Raw genomic sequence first — 25,698 nt, 5'->3', positions numbered from 1 at the left:
GTTTTATTGTTAGAGGGATTGCGAACTGCATTTTGGGCAGAATGCATTTTGAAGTTTAACTTTTCAGGCTGCTTTGACTGAAAAAGACGTGAAGTAAAACTAGTCACATAAGTTGCAACCCAGTCTATAAACGGCACCAGTATAGCAAAGTCATGTCTTTCTAAAATGAAACATTTTCATGTATATATAGTTTGGTGGTGGTCTGCTTGAATGAATGTGAAATTTACATGTGTTGAAAGTTAGAACGATGCATTTACAAAACCTCCTGGAAGTCCAGTCTAAAAAGGCGTAGATTGAAGAAAATGCTCAAGATAATCTGCTGATCAACGAAACTAAAATACAAAGAGGATCGGGGACTGAATGTTTCTGTTAAGGCCAAAAAAAAAAAATTGTCTGTTTCTGGTAACATGGCTAAAAAAAATAGGGTCGGTAGGTCGGGATTTTTTTATTTTTTATTTTAATTTTTATTTTTTTTTTACCCCAAATGTAGACCAATAAAACTAACTTTAAAAATCGCGCAAAGAGACTGGATTCACTATATACATAGAGACAAGACACTCAACACATTTACAAATCGTCAGCGGACTTTCGTTTTCACACGTTTTTGTTGTTCATTTTCTCACCCTGTCCTTTACCACCAAAAAAATAAATAAAATTTTGAGTTTGGAAAAAAAAAAGTTTAGGGTCGGCGCCAAAATTTAGGGTCGGTCGGGTGACCAGAAACAGACAAATTTTTTTTTTTGGCCTAACCATCAACCAAATCTCTTTCTTTCTTTCTTTCTTTCTTTATTTGGTGTTTGACGTCGTTTTCAACCACGAAGGTTATATCGCGACGGGGAAAGGGGGGAGATGGGATAGAGCCACTTGTTAATTGTTTCTTGTTCACAAAAGCACTAATCAAAAAATTGCTCCAGGGGCTTGCAACGTAGTACAATATATTACCTTACTGGGAGAATGCAAGTTTCCAGTACAAAGGAACCAAATCTCTGCTGCCATTGCATATAAGTCATAATAATGTTGTGCGTTGGTTTCATTCCATGTTGTTGTGATACATGCTCTTGGTTGATTAAAGCTGAGGAATCTTCGTGAAACTAGAATCAATTTAAGACAAGAGGCGAAGCCATCAAGGCTCACGTAAGAAATCGACAAACAGTAACACACACACACACGCACGCACATACACAGAAAGAGCATAGGTGAAACTGTGCAAGAAAGCGAGACACTAGATCTAGATCTGTCTGTCTGCATGTAGCCTACTTACAGGGACACGACTGCCAACTAGTCTCGGCCCGCTCAAAATAATAATGACCGAGACTTTCAGTACTTCCTTCGCGTGACGTCTAACCCTCTTACGTCATAATGTGACGTCAATGTAATGTGACGTCTTCAAATGTTAGAGTTTCTACCACAGACATACACACGCACGCACGCACGCACATACGCACATACGCACGCACAGACAGACAAAGTTACGATCGCATAGGCTACACTTACGTGAGCCAAAAATTAGTTTTAGTTTCTGAAAAACAACAACAATGGCAATGCAGTCCAACCTGGACCCACCTTGCGTTTGTTTAGATGCATGGTGACCGCTGTTGTGTAGAATCAATCAATCAATGAGTCTTATATCGCGCATATTCCGTGGGTACAGTTCTAGGCGCTCTGCAGTGATGCCGTGTGAGATGAAATTTTATACGGCCAGTAGATTGCAGCCATTTCGGCGCATATTTACCTTTCACGGCCTATTATTCCAAGTCACACGGGTATAGGTAGACAATTATTAACTGTGCCTAAGCAATTTTGCCAGGAAAGACCCTTTTGTCAATCGTGGGATCTTTAACGTGCACACCCAATGTAGTGTACACGGGGGGAGGTTCGGACACCGAAGAGAGTCTGCACACAAAGTTGACTCTGTGAAATAAATTTCCGCCGAACCTGGGATCGAACTCACGCTGACAGCGGCCAACTGAATACAAATCCAGCGCGCTACCAACTGAGCTATATCCCCTATGTCTCTTGCTTACTTTGCTTACTATAAATTAAAAGTCTGATGTAGCTGCTGAAAAGTTCTTTTTGACTGCACATCCTTAAAGCCTCAAATTCTGTTGGCGAAGTTTTCTTTGGGAAGCCTTGTTGGTGAAGTTTACATTGGGAAGTCTCCTTTACGAAGTCTACTTTGCGAAGCTGGCTGCAGGACACTTTGGAACTGAATTTTCAGTCAAAAGACTTTTTGAAGTGCGGTTCAATTGAGGACTGCCTTTACTTTACAAAGGCATCACAAAGATCAGGACCGTAACATATATTGGTGAAAGAAACATTAGATACCTAATACTGACTGTGTGGAACACACTTCCAAATCATGTTTGCAATTCCTGTAGCCTTGTATACATGTATCTTTCAAGCCTTTACGTAGCTTTTTCAACTACGGGCTGCTTCAGTATTATGTGTTTCTACAATCTGTCTGTACATTAATATGCCTTGTGTGCACATGGAAACTGGACCCTGTTTCTGAGAATGAGCCAAAAGCTGATTAATTCCAGACTTAGTAAGATTCCTCAGCTTTATGCACCAGCTTATCTCCTGCTTGTGTATCCTTTTGGAGTCTGTCTGACAGGAAACTGTACCTTTGTGTACGATTCCAGCTTTAAGCACTAGCTTTATCTCCTGCTTGTGTATGTTATGTTATATGAAGTCTTATATCGCGCGCGTATCTCCAGACTCGGACTCAAGGCGCAGGGATCTATTTATGCCGTGTGAGATGGAATTTTTTTTCCACAATACATCACGCATTCACATCGACCAGCAGATCGCAGCCATTTCGGCGCATATCCTACTTTTCACGGCCTATTATTCCAAGTCACACGGGTATTTTGGTGGACATTTTTTATCTATGCCTATACAATTTTGCCAGGAAAGACCCTTTTGTCAATCGTGGGATCTTTAACGTGCACACTCCAATGTAGTGTACACGAAGGGACCTCGGTTTTTCGTCTCATCCGAAAGACTAGTACTTGAACCCACCACCTAGGTTAGGAAAGGGGGGAGAAAATTGCTAACGCCCTGACCCAGGGTCGAACTCGCAACCTCTCGCTTCCGAGCGCAAGTGCGTTACCACTCGGCCACCCAGTCCTTATCAGTTTGGAGTCTGTCTGACAGGAGGCTGTACCTTTGTGTATGAGTCCAGACTTGTAGACTGTTTTACCTTTTGTATCAGCAAGCAAGAGGTTGTTTACGCTCGTGGTTTTTTGATGCTATCAACACTGGATGATGATCTCCTTTAAGCTAACGAAGCAGGCAGGTGCAGTTACCTAGGTACTAAGACGTCAGCCTCCCATGTGGATGGTTGAGTGTTCAAATCCCCTCTTCAGCTGGTGGGTTAAGGCTGGAGATTTTTCTGATCTCTTCAGCTGGTGGGTTAAGGCTGGAGATTTTTCTGATCTCTCAGGTCAACTTATGTGCAGACCTGGTAGTGCCTTATCCCCCTTGGTGTGTACACACAAGCACAAGACCAAGCACGCATGGGAAAGATCCTGTAATGTATGTCAGAGTTCAGTGGGTTATAGAAACACACAAATATTGAGAATGTTCATGCTTGCCCTGAAAAAAGGAGTATGGCTGTTTAAATGGCAGGGGAAAAAAGCCTGTAATCCCCGGGGGAGTTTAGCCGATTAGAAGAAGAAGAATAAGCTAATGAAGCTTGCCATGGTTTATCATTATTTGCATTGCATCAGCAATATGTTTATTTTTGCTTTTGCATTTACTGTATGTTTAAAACTGTGATTTATCCTGTGATCTGTGATCGCATTTTGCTTCATGTTTTGTTTTTGCCTGTTTGGTATTTTGATCAATACTCTAAGAACCGTTGATTCTCCAGCTGCAAGAAGATTGATTTTCCTGTTTTATGAAAGAAGTATCATTTAGTTCTTGCTCATGCTGGTCCATCTTTCTTCTTAGTTTGGTTGGTTGGTGTGTGTGTTAGTGTGTGTGTGTCTGTGTGTGTGTTTCTGTGTCTCTGTGTGTGTGTGTGTGTGTGTGTTAGTGTGTGTGTTAGTGTGTGTTAGTGTGTGTGTGTGTTAGTGTGTTAGTGTGTGTGTGTGTGTCTGTGTGTCTCTGTGTGTCTGTGTGTGTGTGTCTGTCTGTGTGTGTGTGTCTGTGTGTGACGGTGTGTGTGTCTGTGTCTGTGCCGTGTGTGTGTATGTGTGTGTGTGTGTATGTGTGTGTGTGTGTGTGTGTTAGTGTGTGTGTGTGTGTGTTAGTGTGTGTGTGTTAGTGTGTGTGTGTTAGTGTGTGTGTCTGTGTGTGTGTGTCTCTGTGTGTGTGTGTGTTTATGTGTCTGTGTGTGTGTGTCTGTGTGTGTGTGTGTTAGTGTGTGTGTCTGTGTGTCTGTGTGTGTGTGTTAGTGTGTGTGTTAGTGTGTGTGTCTGTGTGTTAGTGTGTGTGTGTGTGTGTGTGTGTGTGTGTGTGTGTGTGTGTGTGTCAGCAAGTGTAATGTTGTTTGGATTGTGAGGAAGAATGAGGGAAGAGGGGTGAGAAAGTGAACCTAATTCCTCACAGTTATGCATGCAATCTAGTGGCTGCTCCGCCTGGCGTCTGGCATTATGGGGTTAGTGCTAGGACTGGTTGGTCCGGTGTCAGAATAATGTGACTGGGTGAGACATGAAGCGTGTGCTGCGACTTCTGTCTTGTGTGTGGCGCACGTTATAAGTCAAAGCAGCACCGCCCTGATATGGCCCTTCGTGGTCGGCTGGGCGTTAAGCAAACAAACAAACAAACAGTTATGCATTCACTCCAGGATGAGCGATATATGCGGCATGAGACATCAAAGCAACAATAGTGTCAATTAAATGCACAACAATGCTGCAAACAAACAAAACAATAAACAAAAAACAACAACACCGCAGCAATTTTTTTTCTGTTAGCCAAGCAGGCACACAAACCCTCACTTATAATAATTGTGGCTCAACTTAAGGGAGAAAACACCCGGACGAAAGAAGATCACAACGTAGTTCCCTCCCTTAGATCAGGGTCCTGTCGTGAATCTTTGCCTCGGGCAGTACTCTGCCTCTGGTGTGCCAGGGCCTCAGGGTCCTGTGTCATACCTCATTAAGAAAGAGCCCCCGTGTAGTTTATACACACACACACACACACACACACACACACCCATAACCACACAACTTGATGAATAGCACCAAGACTCAGGAGGGGGGTGGGGTGGATTGTGTGTCACAAATCAGTCAGTGCTTTTTTTTTTTTTTTTTTTTTTTTGGGGGGGGGGGGGGGGGGGGCGGGTACAGGAGACAGAACAACAAGTATTGTTGATGAGATTTTTGTTGTTGTTGAACGGTGAACAGAACCTCACCTCTGATCGAGTCAAATCAAGACAAGTCAAGTCAAGTCAAGAGAACTTGATTAGTTTCACTTCCAGCGAACTGACATTACACTTATTTTCGTTTTACCGATGTTTCCCACCACAGTTCTGTGAAGGCTTTCACATGGAACAAATGAGAGGATCATCATCATCCTCACGAACCACAAATGAACAGCGGCCCTGCTGCTCTCTGTGCAGAGTGAGTTTTTTACATTTAGTCAAGTTTTGACTAAATGTTTTAACATAGAGGGGGAATCGAGACGAGGGTCGTGGTGTATGTGTGTGTCTGTCTGTCTGTGCGTGTGTGTGTGTGTGTGTAGAGCGATTCAGAGTAAACTACTGGACCGATCTTTATGAAATTTGACATGAGAGTTCCTGGGTATGATATCCCCAGACAAGCTCTGAAAATTTAAAATATAAAAATTATGATTAAAATTAAATTTCCGAAATCGTTTTAAAAACTATTTCATCTTATTCCTTGTCGGTTCCTGATTTCCAAAAACATATAGATATGATATGTTTGGATTAAAAACACGCTCAGAAAGTTAAAACGAAGAGAGGTACAGTAAAGCGTGCTATGAAGCACAGCGCAACCGCTACCGCGCCAAACAGGCTCGTCACTTTCACTGCCTTTTGCACTAGCGGCGGACAACGTTCAGTTTCATTCTGTGAGTTCCACAGCTTGACTAAATGTAGTAATTTCGCCTTACGCGACTTGTTTCTTCTTTTTCTTGTGTCAATCTGCAAAATGAATTCAGCAAAAGAATCCCACTCTCATGCACAGAACGTGGGTTGAAACTCCCTCCCACGCCTGCACTCATGTTTTAATATGATACGAGCCGGTATCTACGTGTATGGCCGTCAGTTTTCCCGCTGCCATTTAGGCAGCCGTACTCTGATTTCGGGGGGTGCATGCTTGGAATTTGCGTGTTACGACTAGTAACCATAACCCACTGAACTCTCACCTGGATTACTTGACATGATGGTTTACGTGCCAAGGGGAAAAGGAACTAGCAGGTCTCATTCGAACACTCAACACAAGTGGAAGTTGAACGGCACAGTATTCCCATCCCATGGTTGTCAACATGATCCTTTACGCGAGGAGGAACCGGGTACCTTTAAAAAGACTCTTAATTACTACTCATATACACAAAAATAAGCAGGCAACAACAACAACAACAACAACGACAACAACGACGACAACGACGACAACGACGACAACCGACAACCAACTACAACTACAACAACTACAACAACTACAACAACTACTACTACAACTACAACTACAACAACAACTACAACAACTACAACAACGACAACTACAACTACAACAACTACAACAACAACTACAACAACTACAACAACTACAACAACTACAACAACAACAACAACAACAACAACACAGACGCCAAAAAAAGGAACGACACGATAAAACTTCGTGAGGCTGGGCGCAGACAGCCAGCATGGCCGATGTGCATCAAGTAGGTAGTGATCAGGCAGAGAGGGTCGGGTACAGGAGGAAGAAGCGAGTTGTCAGGAAATATGCATGATCAGTTATCTGACAGCGCCGTGAATCGACCCCAAGGCGATCAATGACCACAGGACGGCCAGCACTGCCCCATGGGCTTCTTTGGACCCTCCCCCCACACTCCCCTTCTCCCTTCCGCCTCCCCCCCCCCCCCAACCCCCCGTTTTGTCGACTTACACGTACTATCTCCCTCTCTCTCTTTTTGCCTGCGTCCTTCCATCCTTATTTCTCAGTCTCTAGAATAGTCTGCGATCCCTATCTTTGATCTCAATCTTTCTCTTCGTTTTACATTTAGTCAAGTTTTGACGAAATGTTTTAACATAGACGGGGCATCGAGACGAGAGTGTGTGTGTGTGTGTGTGTGTGTGTGTGTGTGTATACATGTTTGTGTAGAGCGATTCAGAGAAAAGTACTGGACCGATCTTCATGAAACTTTACATGAGAGTTCCTGTGAATAATATCCCCAGCTATATGTTTTTTTTCCTCTTCATTGTTTTGATAAATATCTTTTGTGAAAGTTGAGGCGGCACTGTCACACCTTCATTTTTTGATCAAATTGATTGACATTTTGGCCCAGTTACGGGATTGCATTTCAGCTTGGAAACTATTAAAATCTGAACATTCTAATTAAAATTAAAATTGTAGTACTCGATCCAAAAATTATTTCATCTTATTTTTTTATATTTTTTATTTTTTTTATTTTTATTTTTTATCATTTCCTGATTTCGAAAGCATGTAGATATGTTAGCATATGTTTGGATTGAAAACAAGCTTAGAAAGTTGAAAAGAATACAGAAAAGCGCGGTACGCGCTGTACGCTACTGCGTTATACTAGCTAGTCACTTCAAGTGATCAGCTACGTTTTTCACATGAATCATTGTGTGTCAGCGCTTTCAGTCTCGGTCGCGGAGTTTCCGCGAAGCATGGTCTTCCTGAAATGCAGTGCGTTCAGTGTCATTCTGTGAGTTTGACAGATTGACTAAATGTATTAATTTCGCTTCACGCGACTTGTTTTTTTCTCCTCAGTCTCTTCATTAGTTTTTTTTTTTTTTAAATCTTTCTTCTTTCTCTGACTTGTATCTGTTTTTCTGTGCTCCCTTTCTCTCCCTCGCCCCCTCTTCCCAGGCAGACACCGATTGTACACTCTTCAAAAAAGTTAAGGATCGGTTGAAAAAACGGATCTAATTATAAAAAATTGCCAAAAAATTAAACATCGACATAATAATTAAAAGATTAATGTGTTTCAATTAACAAATGAACAATGAGTCTTGACCTAGAATTTTGTTTGGCAGGCAGAGTTATTTTCCTTTGTGGGACTTCTCAGAAGCTTCTGCATTTTGGAAGAAAAAGGGTGTTTTTTAGAGCCCCATGATGCACGTGCTACAACAGGGTCCTGGCTATGAACATCGCTCACCAGCTTGTGTTTAAAGGTTGACACGCTGACACAATTATGCACAGTAGCAACATGCCCCCACGAAGAAAACTGAGCGATTTGGATAGAGGAAGGGCAATAGGATGGCTACAAGACGGTGTTGCTGCCAGGCAAGTGGCCCAGAGGCTTGCAGTGGCTCCCTCTGTCATCATCAGACTAAAACAGAGATTCCACGCAACTGGAAGAGTGCAGGAGCGACAACGTTCTGGTCGGCCCAGAGTCACCACACAAAGAGAGGATCGCTTCATTCAGAGGCAGGCCATGCAACAAAGAATGGCTACGGCAAACAACACTAGGCAACGCCTACAAGCTACCACCAACACTGTTGTTAGTGGTCAGACGATCCGAAACCGCTTACACAACTTTGGCTTGCGTGCAAGGCGTCCAGTCCGAGGAACAACCCTGACTGCTAATCACCGAGCAGCTCGCCGAGCCTGGTGCACTCAACATGTGAGGTGGCAACGTCAGCAGTGGGCTGTTGTTTACAGATGAGTCCCGCTTTTGCTTGGAACCTGCTGATGGTCGCATCCGAGTGTGGAGGCGTCGCGGAGAGCGCTTCGCAGAAGGCGCTGTTCTGGAACGACAGCGTTTTGGCGGAGGCTCTGTGATGGTCTGGGGAGGGATCAGCACACGTCTAAGGACACCTCTGTACCATGTAGTGGGCAACTTGACCGGTGTCCGCTACCAGAATGAGATCCTGCAACCTCTGGTCGTTCCAGCGATCGGCCCTCGTGCGATTCTTCAGGATGACAACGCACCTCCCCATCGCTCTGCAGCTGTAAACACCTTCATCCAGCAGGCCAGGGTCAACAGGATGCTGTGGCCAGCCAACAGCCCGGACCTGAACCCCATAGAGCACATGTGGGACGAGCTTTGTCGTCGGGTACAGCAACATCACCCTCCTGCCAATCTGGGTCAACTGCTGCAATGGCTCCAGCAGGAGTGGAATGGAGTTCCCAGAGCATTCATATGCAACCTGATCCACTCCATGCGCCAACGATGTGTTGAATGCCTGGGACACAACGGAGGGCACACGCGTTATTGACACTGATTCACATTGTTGTGAATTCCATTTTCGAGGGTTGTCACGTTTGACACACTCTAGCTAAATTGTCGCTGCCGCGTTCGATCTTTGTTTTGTTTGTCATTACTACTTGGTTGTTCAATTATATAATTAAAAAAAAAGAAAGAATTCGGTCTTGTCTGTTTTGTGTGGCGTGCTTGTAAAAAAGTGATCCTCAACTTTTTTTGAAGAGTGTACGTACTAGTTAAAGTGTTTTATTTTTATTTTTATTCATTTTTTCATTAACGTTTTTTCTTCCTTCTCCATATCTCCCTCGCTTTCCAGTTTCCCCGTTATACCCCCACCCCTTTCAAGTTACTCTACAAACATCTCTTTCCCACTTCTCTCTCCCCCCTCCCCCCTCCCCCCTCCTCTTCAGTTCTCTCTCTCCCTCTGACATCTGTTGCTATAGACCACATTTTCAAAAACTGTTTTCGCTCAAAAATTCTGAACGGCCACACCGACCCCACCCCCCTTTCTCGACCCTCAGACTGACTACCCTCCCTCTTCATCACCCCCCCCCCCCCTACCCCCCATCCCCACCTCTCTGAACGTAAACGCCACCCCACCATCCCTAGTGTCTTTTTGCCCACACTCGCAACATGAAATCGACATGATGTGCACTTATGGAAAATAGTTGTTTGGATTGACTTGGATTTGACACGACATCGCGCGCCTATAAATATTCATGAGCAGTGCCGTGCGCAATTCTGTCACCTCGCTCGATTCCCTGGGAAGGGATTTCTGGCAGCGTTCATGTTCACTCTGATGTTCCGGCGCACGAGATTTTGAAATTAGGAAAATGGCTTTGATATTTTCTGTTTGTTTATGCTTCCGTAATGGTTTGATGGATACTGGCGAATGGGAAAGCGAAAACTCCCACAAGTCCCGTTCAGTCAAGACGGAGTGCGTTAGGTACCCCTGTCTGGCTTTGCTTTGGAATCACTCAAGTGCCGTATATGAGCATCGTTAACGTTACGATGGTATTTGTAGCTAACTGCCTTTGCGTGATGCTTCTAGTTTTTCTGTAGCTACGTACGGTGCAACACGTTCAGCTTTCTCAGGCATTCAGCTTTCTCATTCGATATAAACTTGGCCAAAACATTATTGCAACATATTTCAAACCCACATTAAAGCATTCATTCCCGTGTCATTTCATTTAAACTTTATATGCCAGTTAAGGCCGTTCACTTAAAGGCACAGTAAGCCTCCCGTAAACCATCACAGATACTGTCAGGCTTTTACACACAGTATAAACACCCTTCCATTTGAACGCTCACCAAACGGGAACATCCTAGGTGCCTACGTAAAGAGCGAGCAATTTTCAAAGAATTAATTTTGCGGATTGTGTCAGAGACAATCGGACCGTGGTGCGTTTTGGCGCTAGACCTAACTTTTAAAATCTAAGTAATAAATTGACAGCTTGTTACACAAACATTCTTAAATCATAAAAGAATTCTTTTTTCATCAAGACAAGATCAGTACAATTCGAAGTTTGAAAGTTTGAAAAAAGATAAGCCCGGAAGCAGGGTCACGCAAGGTCGTGGTTCTCGTAGCAGACGACGGTTTATACCTATCGCCAGTTCCTCTGAACAGTCAAAAGCCATCGCTAGAGTTCTTGTGAACCACAGCCGTTTGTTTCGTGCATAGTCAGAGGTACTTAATAACGTGCTATTGCAGATAAGCTCACAGCGAGTCGCATTCAAATGACTAACTGACGACTACATTGTGAAAAAGGGAAACTTGATCACACGGGTTCACAATGGCTCAGGGGTAAGATAAACCACGCAAAAATAAATTCTTTGAAAATTGCTCGCCGCGTCTTTACGGAGGGCACCTAGGATGTTCCCGTTTGGTGAGCGTTCAAATGGAAGGGTGTTTGTACTGTGTGTAAAAGCCTGACAGTATATGTGATGGTTTACGGGAGGCGCACTGTGCCTTTAACCTTCAGGATCATCTTTTGGATTAAATATTTCTTTTACAGGGATCACGTGACCGCCGCTCAAGAAAGGGTTCCATCAAAATCGTCCAGACAAAAACTGTGACGGAAGGGCCAAATGAAAAATCGACCAAAAAATCACAATAGGCAAAACTTTGCAACTTTGACATACGAGAAGAAAGTCAAACCCATGATCTACCCTGAACAGATTGTTTTGTTTTGCTACCTTGCGTATTTTGCGTGCTATGCTATTCCTACTGATGCAGGTGTCGATCGCAAGAGCGGTCAAAAACGGGACGTTTTGCGTCCATTTTTCTGGGTATCATGTCAAAAAGTGCTACACTTTAGCAATGTCTTGGTGGATTGCTTTGAACATTACCTGCTATTCAGACTTGGTCGTGTGACAGACGTTTTCTTCCACACGAGATTACGTTGATTGTCTAACGAAGCCGTCAGGCTGAGTTAGACATCAGCTAATCGAGTGTGGAAGAAAACTCTGTCACACGACCAAGTCGGAATAGCATTTATGTCTCACAGCTTCAACAGAGGAGAGAACAAACACGTTTTGCGTACTCAAGCTTGACAAACCTAAACACAGGAGCAGCCATTGTGGAGAGATCTACTTTTTGACGGAAGTGAACGAACAACTATGTGAATGACGTCACAGTCATCGTCACAGTCTGTATCTTTTGAAGCATCGCATTCTTCATGACGTCTTTCTGTGTCTGCATCCGCGAAATGTTTGTTCTTTTCGGGGTCTTTGTCATCTATGTTCAGAACTCTGTCCTTCTAGTTTCAGACTAACAGGCCTCCTGAGCGAGCCACTTTCCAAGGGAAGCTAAACTCGCGTAGGGAAACAGTACTGTCGCCTGGGATGCCGTTTTCAGTATTCTCAGCGTTGAAGAATTTGTAAAGAGAAGAAACGACAGCAGCAGGAGAAATAAAAGTCGTGTGTGCATTTTGGGGCTTTTGGAGGGACGATTTCAAGTTTGAATCCGTTCTTGCGCATGCTCCAAAGCGTGTAACATACAATCTTGCACACGTTTGCTTTAGTAGTGGCAAAGAAGGAAAGCGTGTGACATACATACATATTACTCTTCTCTAGCTGCTTATTTCTTACTCTCACAGACTGCACACTCAGTGTTACTCTGCTACTGCTGTTTACTTATATATTAATTATTACTCTCATATAACTGCTTACAAATTATTCTCTTTTTACATTTAGTCAAGTTTTGACTAAATGTTTTAACATAGAGGGGGAATAGAGACGAGGGTCATGGTGTATGTGTGTGTGTGTGTGTGTGTGTGTGTGTGTGTGTGTGTGTGTGTGTGTGTGTAGAGCGATTCAGAGTAAACTACTGGACCGATCTTTATGAAATTTGACATGAGAGTTCCTGGGTATGATATCCCCGGACTTTTTTTCTTTTTTTCGATTAATGTCTTTGATGACGTCATATCCGGCTTTTTGTAAAAGTTGAGGCGGCACTGTCACACCCTCATTTTTTAATCAAATTGATTGAAATTTTGGCCAAGCAATCTTCGACGAAGGCCGGACTTCAGTATTGCGTTTCAGCTTGGTGGCTTAAAAATTAATTAATGACTTTGGTCATTAAAAATCTGAAAATTGTAAAAAAAACAAAAAAAATCTAAAACGATCCAAATTTACGTTCATCTTATTCTTCATCATTTTCTGATTCCAAAAACATATAAATATGTTATACTTGGATTAAAAACAAACTCTGAAAATTAAAAAAATTTAAAAATTATGATCAAAATTAAATTTTCGAAATCAATTTAAAAACACTATCATCTTATTACTTGGCGGTTCCTGATTCCAAAAACATATAGATATGATATGTTTAGATTAAAAACACGCTCAGAAAGTTAAAACGAAGAGAGGTACAGTAAAGCGTGCTATGAAGCACAGCGCAACCGCTACCGCGCCAAACAGGCTCGTCACTTTCACTGCCTTTTGCACAAGCGGCGGACTACGTTCAATTTCATTCTGTGAGTTCCACAGCTTGACTAAATGTAGTAATTTCGCCTTACGCGACTTGTTTCTTTCTCTCTGCATGCATGATATAAACAGACTTAGACGTCATTTGTTTCATCTTGAACACACGGCCAGTACCGTGTAACTGGCCTTGATACGGAACGATCCAAGGGGGGCAATCTCAGTCATCTGAAAGAGGGAAATCCAAACGCAATCCGCTTTGTTCGATTTTATGGGCTTGGACGATAGAGAAAAATAAGAAAAGCAAAAGCTGGAGTCCAGTCTGGACGAAACTGCTATCAAGAACGCAGAATTGATTTTTTCTGAGTTTTGTTTTTTTGCCGTAAGCGCCGTGTCGAGCTAAAACTGAAGTTGCGGCACAATTTCGCTTCTCGCACATCTGATCCTTGTTGACATGCATCAACGAAGGGGCCTCACTCTGGAAGAGTTTCCTGCTCTGATAAACATGGCGCTTACGGCAACAACAAAAAACTCAGAAAAAATCAATTCTGCGTTCTTGATAGCAGTTTCGTCCAGACTGGACTCCAGCTTTTGCTTTTCTTATTTTTCTCTATCGTCCAAGCCCATAAAATCGAACAAAGCGGATTGCGTTTGGATTTCCCTCTTTCAGATGGATCGTTCCGTATCAAGGCCAGTTACACGGTACTGGCCGTGTGTTCACGATGCATTTGTTTTTGTTCGGTCATTTCCGTCGTGCAAATTGCGCTGGTCTGTGGTCAGACTTGTCAGGGCGTGAGTACGCAAAACTTCTTTGTTCTCTTTTTTACATTTAGTCAAGTTTTTATTTATCTTGGCATTGAAGCTGTGAAACAATCGCTTGTTTGTCTCAGTCGTGTAGGTACAGAGTTTGCTCTCTTGTAGCTCAGTACTTAGGCTACATCATTAGTTCTCTCCTATGGCTGCTTGCTTTCTTAATCCCTCCAACAACAACGTACGAATTTTCTTACTCTCTTAGGCGAGTAGGGGAAGGGCTCCTAATATGGACCACTTTTTGTTTCATGCTAATAACTAGCTTGTTTTCTTGCGAAGAAGTTTCATTTGGTTTTTTGGTAGTCCTTCTCTCTTAAGTGAACCGTTAGGCCTAATTAGAGTGAAATAGCTTTGATAGACATTCAGCAAAAATTAAATACAGAAAAAATCACAAAGGGTCCATATTAGGCGCCCAGGCTCCTAATATGGACCAGTGAAGCGGCCTTCACGAATCACTGTCAAAAGCCCCCTATACTTCAAAATAACATGATACAACTTATTGTGCATGTCAGACTAATTCAAATATGCTTTAGATTTATCTGTTTCGGGTTGATGAGAGCATTATTTGAAGCACACCAGGAAACTAAAGAAGCATATCAAAAACAGAGTGAAAATAAGTGAAATTATCAAATTCCGCGAAAAGAAGACAATTTGATATATTTTTTTGAAAGCTCGAGGGCTAGTTATAGGTTATTTTCAGCAAGCTTCTTAATAAATTAATGAAAATAGCCTTTAGCTTTTATTTTTTTCGATTTGTTGAAGGTGGTCCATATTAGGGGACTCACACATACTTTGAGATTTTGCTATTATTTTTTGTTTGCAGTAGAAACTCGGGGTCAAAACTGCTAAAATGTAACAAATACTGTCTTAGCTGTCATATTTAGCAATTTTTGTGTGATAAAAGCTTTGGCTGTGGACAGAAACGAGTCCGTTTCAGGCGTCAAAGTTAGAGTGAACGCTGCCAAAAGTGAAAAATAGATAAAAAGCCTAACGGTTTTAAGGTTTGTGTTTCTGCAACTGTTTTGACATGCGCAAGTTATCCAGAGAGGGTGAATAAAGCGAATGAAATTGTTTTTAGCGCTCTAGCACCGTTAGTTTGTCAGATCAAGAGGTGGTCCATATTAGGAGCCGGTCCATATTAGGAGCCCTTCCCCTACATGAATGCACACAAAAACACGCCACACACACACACACACACACCCACACACACACACATACACACACACACTAGATCTAAACCTTGCTGTACAATGACTCAGAAGACAATGTCAAAGACAACACCAAGCATCGCACGACGCCGATGATGTGTGTTTTGTGTGCGTGCGTCAAACCTAGGACACACGAACAGATCACTCAACAGGTAAAGGGGGACAATAGCGTGTAGAGTTACCGTCCCTGAATGAGCGCGACAAGGGAGATAAACAACATCTTTGTTCCTCTTAGTCACTGACACTGGATGTAGGTCTAGTTTATTTTGCCACCCTTAATTCCAATATACCCAGATCCTCCCCCCCCCCCCCACACCCCCACCCCACTCTCACTTCGCTTCGCATACCCCTGAATATGCTTTTTCTCCACGGCGAGACAGAGACAGAGAGAGCAATCATCTAAATGTTGCAGACGGGAGTAAACGACCTAGAGAGAAGGGGAGAGCAGCGTGCCAGGAAGAAACACGGATGGTCTGGCAAAACAAAGCACTGTCAGCACCATGTTTATGTCCCCTTTGCTATCATGTATTGTCTCCCCTGACTAATTCACATCCTGTGAGGGTTGGGGTGAAAAGGGGGGGGGGGGGGGGGGGGTGTAGAAAGTGGACCACACGGAGAGTGAGAAACAAGGCACGTGGGAAACTGTGCTCAGTTTTACATTTAGTCACGTTTTGACTAAATGTTTTAACATAGAGGGGGAATGGAGACGAGGGTCGTGGTGTATGTGTGTGTGTCTTTGTGTCTGTGCGTGTGTGTGTGTAGAGCGATTCAGACTAAACTACTGGACCGATCTTTATGAAATTTGACATGAGAGTTCCTGGGTATGAAATCCCCAGACATATTTTTTCATTTTTTCGATAAATGTCTTTGATGACGTCATATCCGGCTTTTTGTAAAAGTTGAGGCGGCACTGTCACACCCTCATTTTTCAATCAAATTGATTGAAAATTTGGCCAAGGAATCTTCGACGAAGGCCGGACTTCAGTATTGCATTTCAGCTTGGTGGCTTAAAAATTGATTAATGACTCTGGTCATTAAAAATCAGAAAATTGTAAAAAAAAATTGTTTTTTTTATAAAACGATCCAAATTTACGTTCATCTTATTCTACATCATTTCCTGATTCCAAAAACATATAAATATGTTATATTTGGATTAAAAACAAGCTCTGAAAATTAAATATATAAAAATTATGATCAAAATTAAATTTTCGAAATCAATTTAAAAACACTTTCATCTTATTCCTTGTCGGTTTCTGATTCCAAAAACATATAGATATGATATGTTTGGATTAAAAACATGCTCAGAAAGTTAAAACGAAGAGAGGTATAGAAAAGCGTGCTATCCTTCTCAGCGCAACTACTACCCACCTCTTCTTGTCAATTTCACTGCCTTTGCCACGAGCGGTGGACTGACGATGCTACGAGTATACGGTCTTGCTGAAAAATTGCATTGCGTTCAGTTTCATTCTGTGAGTTCGACAGCTTGACAATGTTGTATTTTCGCCTTACGCGACTTGTTTGATATTTCTTAGAAATTCGAGTATGGTTTGCAAGTGTTATTGAAAAATTTCACCCTGTGGGAATCCCTGTATACAGGGAATCCCCCTACAGGAACTCCACCTACAGGGAATCTCACTCTTTTGGTCGACATAGACCCCATCAGCTCTACTTACATGTACTGAAAACACAACACGCTTTGCCAAGCACGCGCAAAAGCGGCACATGCAAATACACAGACAGACAGACAGACAGACAGGTCCACACACCCACAAACACACACACACACACACACACACCAACACACAAACACTCGCATACACACACACTAACACACACACACATACACTCAGACATATTGACACACACACACAAACACACACATCATCCAAAAAAACAGCCAACACACTGACTCACACACACTTCTCAACCCACCCCCAACACACACAGAGATCGCGTGCTGAAGAGCGACATAATCAGGCAGGCCCCATCCAGCAGAAGAGCGCAACACCTCAGAGACCGACGTCCTCAACATACACACAGCCTTTTTTCCCGGGAGGAAAGTCATGAGGTTCGCACCACCGTCTTGCTGCTCCAGGAGGACCGGCGCGCGCCCACCAAGACGGAACGAAGAGGAGCGGGGAGCGGACAGAAGACATTTGTACAAATCAAAATGGCGTGCAGTTGGCCCATCCCAATGCTAATCACCTTCTCTTTGCCGTGCTAAGAGCGGACTGAAGCGGGCTATTCTATCCCCCGACTGTCTTGAATGTTGTGGGGCTGTTCGGGGACAGACCGTGCCACCTGTCTAGGGCTTGAGTCAGTCACGGACCCTGGCTGATGAGGCTGTTCTTCCTTCGTCAGTCGCACACCACCACCACCACCACCACCACCACCACCACCCCACTCCATCACCACCAACAGCAGCAGCAGCGGCAACAACAACAACAACAACAACAACAACAACAACAACAACAACAACAACAACAACAACAACAACAACATTTTTAACTTGGTGATGACTAGAGATCGACTCACTGTCCCACGCCTAGCCATTGTCTCAAAACATGTCGACGTTCACGTGTAAAATAGAAGTCAGTCGCAGAAGAACCAATAGACGAATTCAGGAAATAACTCCTTGTCCACGTGCGGAGACAGACCCCTCGGTAGTGGCGGCCTACAATGTCACGTGGGAAAGTTTGCCTCAATAAAAGCAAGAGTATTCCCTCTTTCACAGCCCGTGCTAACCCTACAGAGTTATTTTCGAACATTGTCTATTAATCTGTGTGAATAAACCATGACACCCTCAACAAGGTATCTGAGCAAACCTAGTTGACGTTGCGGACAGGTTGGTGCGTACATCGACCTGAGTGTTTGTGTGGGGTAGTTTAGCAATGCATAGCAAGGAGGTAAATTGCTTTTTGCTAATTAGGCCGTAAAGATGGTTGGTGTGGCGGGACAGCCCTGGGTGGTGCGCTGTCTCAACGTTCTCCCGTCACAAGACGGGCAGATAAATTACAGTCAACGGTCGCCTCCCCTTACCACGTCTCTCTCCTGAATCACAGACATGGGCAGTGGAATCTCGGTAAGTGGGGAGGAAGGTTGTGGGGCATTTAGTCTGGTGGCTGCATCAACGATCTTCTACTCTCTGGCTGTGTTCAGTCTTGAGTCGAGCGTTTGAAAATGCCTGAGCCTGAAGGCGGGTGTAACTTACACCTCTTGGTATCAGTCTGCCTCAGAGATGAGGACGACAGTTGTTGTTCAGTCATACTGCCGGAGACTAAGGATTAAATCCTAAAGAATTTATTTTATAATGGCTGCGCTCAGCATGGAACACTTAACATGCATACACAATTCGACTCCATTTGAAGATCGCACGGCCGAGATATGATCGATTAAAAGTTCGATACAGAGAGATCATGGCATCACTCGCCTGCCATTCTGCAGCAGGAAGAGGGGGGATGAGGGGGTTCCTGGATAGAGGGTAAGGGAGGCTGGCTATCAGTAATCTGATCGCCGTGACCGCGCGCTCGCCGGATGCTCTCACCAGAATCAGAATCAGAATCAGAATCAGAATCAGAATTTATTGTCATTAAAGCACATAGCCTATTGACACATTCAAGATACATAAGTACAGGAAAAAATAGCAATATAAACATAACATACATGTAATACAAAACCAAGTGGAACAGGGTGAACAAAGAGGACCTGAAGATGAGCATAGGTTATTGAGGACAGTCGGAAGACGCATTGCATCTGCGTAGTTGAAAACAATCGTACACATATTTTGCCAATTGCCTTTGGATGTCGCTGTCAGTAAACAGAGAACTGACTCTTATTTCATCACTGCCGGTGGAAGTATTCGGTAATAGCTGTTGCCTGAGATGAGCATACATTGTACATGAATCAAGGAAGTGAAGTTCATCCTCCACCACTCCACAGTTTCTGCATAGTCTTTCCTCCCTTGGTGTTCCCGTGTATCTGCCCTTTTCGATTTCTAAGTCATGGGCACTTATACGTAGTTTGCTCATAGCCTGTCTGTGTTCTTGTGTTAGCAAAAGATAGGGTTGTAGAGAGTAGTCGTGTGACACTCCCTTGTAAAACTGTAGTTTAGAGGAGTTTCCTTCTTTTTTTTGTCCTCCAGAGCCTGACAAATTGAGTTTCTACATGTTTTGTTAGCGCGTGTTTCAGTCTTGCCGGGTGTATTGTGCTTTGGTTTTGCCACACGTGTTTGAAGCCTGAGGAAGTCAGGAACTCGCGTACAAATAAGAGCCATTTATTTTCCTCTTTATGTTCTTGTGAGAGAAGGCTTGAGTAAGTTTGCCTAAGAAGCCCATGTTGGTCAGATTCCATGATGTGTAACCAAAATGATATGATCTGTCCCAATATTTTTGTGCTGATCGGAAATCTGCCTAATTCAGCCAGTACTGGGAAATTCATTGATTTTCTGTGTACTCCTAAAAGTTGCTTGCAGAATTTCATGTGTACGTTTTCATGCGGAAGGACAGTCGTTATACATTTTTCAAGGAGATTATTCTCAAGGTTCTGCGTGTCCTTTAAGTTTATATCTTTGCAGTAAGGGAGCCAAATTTCAGAGCCAAAGGTCAGAATAGGTGCAACTAATGTATCAAAGAGTTTCGCCATTACTGGGACACTTATGTTCTTTGTTCGTACTGCTCGTTTGAGCGAGTGCAGAGCTTTGCTCCCTTGTCGGGAGAGATGGTTCTGTGCCATTTTCATGTCTCCGCGTTTATTGAATATGATGCCGAGATATTTGTAGTTGTCTGTAGTATTGATTATGGCATCGCCAATTTTGAAGAAGAGGGGGAGTATGGGTTCGTGCTTGGAGAAAACTATCACCTTTGTTTTTTCGCGATTAATTTGTAATCCCCATTTATTGCAGTATTCATGGAGGCTGTTGAGTTTGTCCTGTAATCCTTTCTTTGTAGTTGAGAGAATAACAATGTCGTCAGCATACATTAGGCATGGCACCGGAACGAGTCCAGCCTCATCCACAGTTGGGGAGTCACAGTCTTTTAAGCTATCAACTATGTCATTAATAAAAATATTAAACAGTGTTGGGCTTAGGGTATTACCTTGGAGAACACCTTTTCTTACTGTGATTTCCCGCGATAGGCCGACTTCTGTCTTTGAGCATACGGTTGCATTATTATACATTTCTTGCACAACTTGCAGTAGTTTGCCTCCTATCCCTATCTCCTGCATCTTATATAGTAATCCTGTGTGCCAGATACTGTCGAATGCCTTAGCGAAGTCAACTCTGGTCTGACAGCACAACCTGTCTTTGATACCATCTTGCTGGAATCTTCACAGTTTGATTATTTGAAGCAGTTTTTCACTTCAGTCTTTGTGATACACCAGAGCTGCATGGACGTTTATTTGTGGTCATCTACAACTTTAAAACAATGAAGGTTAGTTTTGGTTTGACTATTCCATAAAATACTTTAACTGAAGGTTTTACTGTCTGTACTGCCGCCTGAAAAACTCTCTTTTAGCAAGGATTTGTATGGCTGAACATTCCAGTCAAAATTCCTATTTTCATGTGTTTTAGTTGTTTTCCTCTAGAATCAACTGATTACATAAGTAACATGCAGGACGCACTATATATTATTGTGGTATTTAATGGTGGTGCTGTTATCAATGTTGAACATTACAAATTTGTGTTCATGAAAACTATTTTACTTGCAGCACTTCAAAGGCTACCACAATGGATGATCCATTAAAAACCTGTCCAATATGCAACGAACCATGTGACGTCGAGTTTAATACCCTGGGAAAGAAAGGATGTGCAAGTATGTTCTCTCTCTTGATTTGTTTCAATTCTTATGATAAATTTGAGTTTCTTAGTGTTCTGTATACTATAACGTTTGTTTGTTTGTTTTATGTCCTTTTTTATTTTGTTTGTTTTTGTTCTTTTGTTGTTTTTTCCCTTTGGTGTTCTTTTACATGTTGTGCTGTATTTGTAGTTTGTTGTATTACTGGGTGTCATCCAGTGAGACTTATCAAAGCAAGTGTGTGGGGTCATAGCCGGTTAACAAATTGCGTGCTTCTGTTGAAATGTCTATAAAAAAGAGTTTGTAGTGAGCAATGTTATTTGTTTGTTGATACAGGAATCAAGGATTCGAGCCAGAGAAGACAGAACAGAACCGTTCAGCCTACAGTTGGTCAAAGGGTGCATATCGAGTGTCGAAGGGATTACACCAACGACAATAATATCGAGAAAGACTTAAGACAGCAAAACAGAGATACCGATAAGACTGAGCTTGGAGAGCGAAGCACACGATCTAAGCAACACAGATTTGACTTTGCAAGTTGCTGCTTTTTCTGTGGGACTCGGGTAAATCTTTCCAAAACACGTGGACCTGATGAGGCATACAGAGTCAGAACATTATCTTTACAAACTGAAATTTTGAAAAAATGTGACGAAAGAAATGATGAGTGGGCAGATATCGTCAAGGGAAAGCTTGAATTTGCAAGAGACCTGCATGCAGCAGATGCTGTGTACCATATAACTTATAACTGTAACTTCAGAGCGCTTGGTCTGTCAATTCCCAAACGTTATAATGACAAGCCAGGTGCATACGCACTGACAAACGCTCCAAGCCGAAGTGTGGGTAGACCACCGGACACTGAAAAACTTGAAGTTTTTGAGAAAACAGCAGAATATCTCATTAACCACGATGACGAACAGATCACCATCGGAGAGCTTGTGCAGAAAATGCAAGAGTTCAGTGGAGGGGTTGGTTACACCACCAAATGGATGAATGAAAAGCTCTTGGAGAGATTTGATGAAAAAATCATCATAGCGAACATTCTGGGCAAGTCTAATGTTGTAACATTCCGCACAACAGCTAAATCCATTCTTCATGATTTCTACAATTCTCCGAAGACTAATGACGACGAAAGTGAAAAACTGAAGCTGGTGAAAGCTGCTGCAGCACTGATAAAGAATGAAATAAAAGCTGCTTCTGCAACGACAAACAAGGAATATCCAACATCAGAGGATATTTCTTCAGGGGCGTACAACCTGGACTTTGTTCCCCAGTCCCTTCAGCTTTTCCTGCGTTTGATTTTCAGCGAAAAAGATGCTGACAATAAAATTGCATCTGTGGGACAAGCAATTGTCCAGGCAGCTCGACCTAGGGTTGTCATCGCCCCACTTCAAATTGGACTTGGAGTCCAAATGCACCACCATTTTGGCTCCCGATATCTGATCGATGTGTTGAATGCGATGGGCTTCTCGTCTTCCTACACAGAGGTGCAGAGATTTGAGGCAAATGCAGCTGTGTCCCAAAGTACAGATATTCCAGGATGTGCCAAGAATGTGATTCTACAATACGTGGCTGACAATGTGGATCACAATTCCTGTACCTTGGATGGATACAATTCTTTCCATGGTATGGGAATTATTGCTACCACAACTCCTGGAACACGACGAACAACGCCTATTCCTAGGTTGGATGTAACCTCCAAAGATTCAAAAGAAAAGGGAACAATTGACATCGTGTATTTCCAGTCAAAGGCAGTTCACTTTGGGAACACTACATACAGGGAACTAGAAAACCTGCGAGCTGTTGACCCATCTATACACCTTGATGTCTTGTGGAAGGTGGTGTGGCCGCTGAAGCCTGCAAGACCGTCATGGTCTGGAACGATGCAGGCTGTCCACAACGACCGTCACCCTGGTAAGTCGAGCGTTTTCTTCTTGCCAATGATCGACATGAACCCTGGTGATCTGACTTGCATTCACTCTACACTGCTGTTCACGGCGAAGGAAGCAAAGAGACATGGCTCGACTCCAGTGCTCACTTTCGACCAGCCCCTATTTTGGAAAGCCCATGAGATCGTCGCCAACAAACCTGATGATGCTGAATTGGCCTCCATTGTTCTAAGGCTTGAAGGTTTTCACATGGAAATGAGCTTTTTGGGCTGCATTGGACGTTTGATGGAGGGCAGCGGTCTGCAGGAGGTGCTAGAACTGACATATGCACCAACAGCTGTCAACTACATGCTTCAAGGCAAGGCAGTGTCCCGAGCAGTTAGAGGCCACTTTCTGGTTGACTCGGCTCTGAACGCACTCCTGACCTCACAAACGTTCAAAATCTCTCTGCCACTCCCAGACCTGGATGTGACACTAAGTGACGTCTCCATTGAGGAAATTGATAGCACAGATGTACCAGAAGATGTGCAAATTGCGGGGACAGTGGATGATATCGCGCCATCAGCAAATGAAGATGCTCCTGTCTCATGTGAGGAGCCTGATGGGGACCTTGCCCGTGCAGCCAACATGTGGGACTTGTTGATGAGTGGAGCTATCCCGCTAGGAGAAGTTTGCGTTGATGAGACAATCGCATCGATTCAGCTAAAACTAGAACGCCAAAAGCAAACCCTCAAGTGCCACCCCACAGCTGCACTGTGGATTCAGTACATGGACATGGTTGACATTCTGCGCAAGTTCCTCAAAGCTGAACGCACAGGAAACTGGGACCTGCATCTGTCCACTGTCCATGAAATGATGCCTTTCATGGCAGCAGCAGGGCACAACCTCTACACCAAATCCCTCCACCTGTATCTCCAGGACATGCTGCAGCTGAAAGAAACTCACAAGGATGTCTACCAGAGCTTCCAAGCCGGTCACCATGTACGCAGGACGGATCGATGTTGAGCAGGCCTTTCTACAGACAGATGATTAAGAGAACAACTAGCATTGCTCTTTGGAGAATGTACAAATGTGTATTGGAGCCTTTCTTTATTTCTATGACAGTGACTGATGTTGTGAGATGTTTTTCAAGGGACATAATTATTATCATTCCTGTTGTTTCCTGATTTTTTTCTGATTACGGAATGTGTTCACAGATATTTGTATTCAGTGAATGCATTCATTGAGTGTTTTATGACTGCTTTGATGCTCAATTCTGCAGTCTGCAGTCGACCAATGCATGACTAACGCTGTGAATACATTATTGGTCAATAATGTTTATGAATGTTGTGCAATGTTTGTGTAATGATGTTGGAGTTATGTGCTTTGAATTTAAAATGTTGTCGATTATTTGATTATGTGATGCTTTATCTAATCAATAGCCTTGTTTACGTTTGTTGTTTCATTGCTTGTGTTTGAATGGTTTGCTTTTGTATACCCTGCTCCCTTGTCACGCGGTAGACTATCCAGCGACTTCCTGACATCATTCATCTTACTTTTCTTAGTTTACACTGCAAACTTTGTGGCCTTTTTACATGTTGCTTGAGTGCGCTTACATTATCTTGTACAGGAATACTTATGTTTTAGAACAAAACCTTCACAAAGATGATGTTTGGTTTAAAATGAGTACAGTATTCTACTTTTAGTTGAAAACAATAAATATGACCTTGTGTACCAATTACTTTGGAATTTCCCCTCTGTGTGTGTGTGTGTGTGTGTGTGTGTGTGTGTGTGTGTGTGTGTGTGTGTGTGTGTGTGTGTGTGTGTGTGTGTGTGTGTTTTTAGTGCGTGTATAAAAAAAATATTCGTTATGCTGCTGAAAATGATTACACAGCCTTCACTTCACGCATAAACAACAAATTTGACCTTATGACCCAATGACCTTGACCTTTTGATTTTTAATATCTTAGACATTTTTTTATATTGTAATCATAAACTGTGACTTGCATGTTATATTTGATGTTCGTGGTGTCAAAAACGTAGAATCGCTTTGTGACAAAATACACACCGACAAACACACTTGATAACTTTTTTAAAAATAATTATATTTTTCTCGATTTTTGACCAGACATACTACAAACATAGCAGAACATGAATCTGAAAACAGAAATTCTTTAGCAATAAATCCTTGGTTATGGTGCCATTTTCCGTAGACTGACTAGGCAATTGGCCAGATGGCCAGAATAGCGCGCTGCATTTTCCTGCATAGAACTAGGGCGCGTCTGCCGCGACGGTGCCTGAGCTAAACATTGGCGGGCACTGCTCACAGCCGGGCACACGGCACTGTAAACATTCCCCGTCCCTTCACCTCTCTCGCCACCATCCGCCCTGTCCTTGGTCTCATGCCTGTATAGTAGTACGGCGTGGTGCTTAGAGAGCTTCACCAATGGTCATCCTGACTCCACACGCACATTTCAAGTTGTACATGTATATGTATTTAATACCCTATGACCTGGGACTTACCCGATAGAGAAGAGTCGGCTCACGAGCCGTTGAAATGGATAAAGAAGACATAGAGCAGATGAACTCTGCTCAGAAAATATACACACACAAAAATGACTTACCTCATGCATTGTGGGGCAAAATGACACATCCCTACTCATCTAGAGCTACTCGATTTGCCAGTTATTATTTTTTTTGTACTTTTTTTTAGTCATTCAACCCATAATATATGCGTGT

At 43.0% G+C, this 25,698-nt stretch overlaps 2 long non-coding RNA genes across 2 annotated transcripts in view; both read left to right on the top strand.

The window, feature by feature from the left end:
* The window catches only part of LOC138969409 (uncharacterized), a 234,823-nt gene that overhangs the window by 61,627 nt on the left and 147,498 nt on the right, over window positions 1-25,698 (top strand). The gene's annotated exons all lie outside the window — the stretch shown is intronic.
* On the top strand, window positions 2,994-3,929 carry LOC138969404 (uncharacterized). The gene is made up of 2 exons (XR_011456451.1): window positions 2,994-3,381; window positions 3,421-3,929. It is a non-coding gene; the product is annotated as an uncharacterized lncRNA (long non-coding RNA).

This window comes from Littorina saxatilis, linkage group LG6, assembly GCF_037325665.1.
Source record: "Littorina saxatilis isolate snail1 linkage group LG6, US_GU_Lsax_2.0, whole genome shotgun sequence".
Taxonomy (NCBI): Eukaryota; Metazoa; Mollusca; class Gastropoda; order Littorinimorpha; family Littorinidae; genus Littorina; species Littorina saxatilis.
This window is presented reverse-complemented; position numbering and strand designations above follow the sequence as displayed.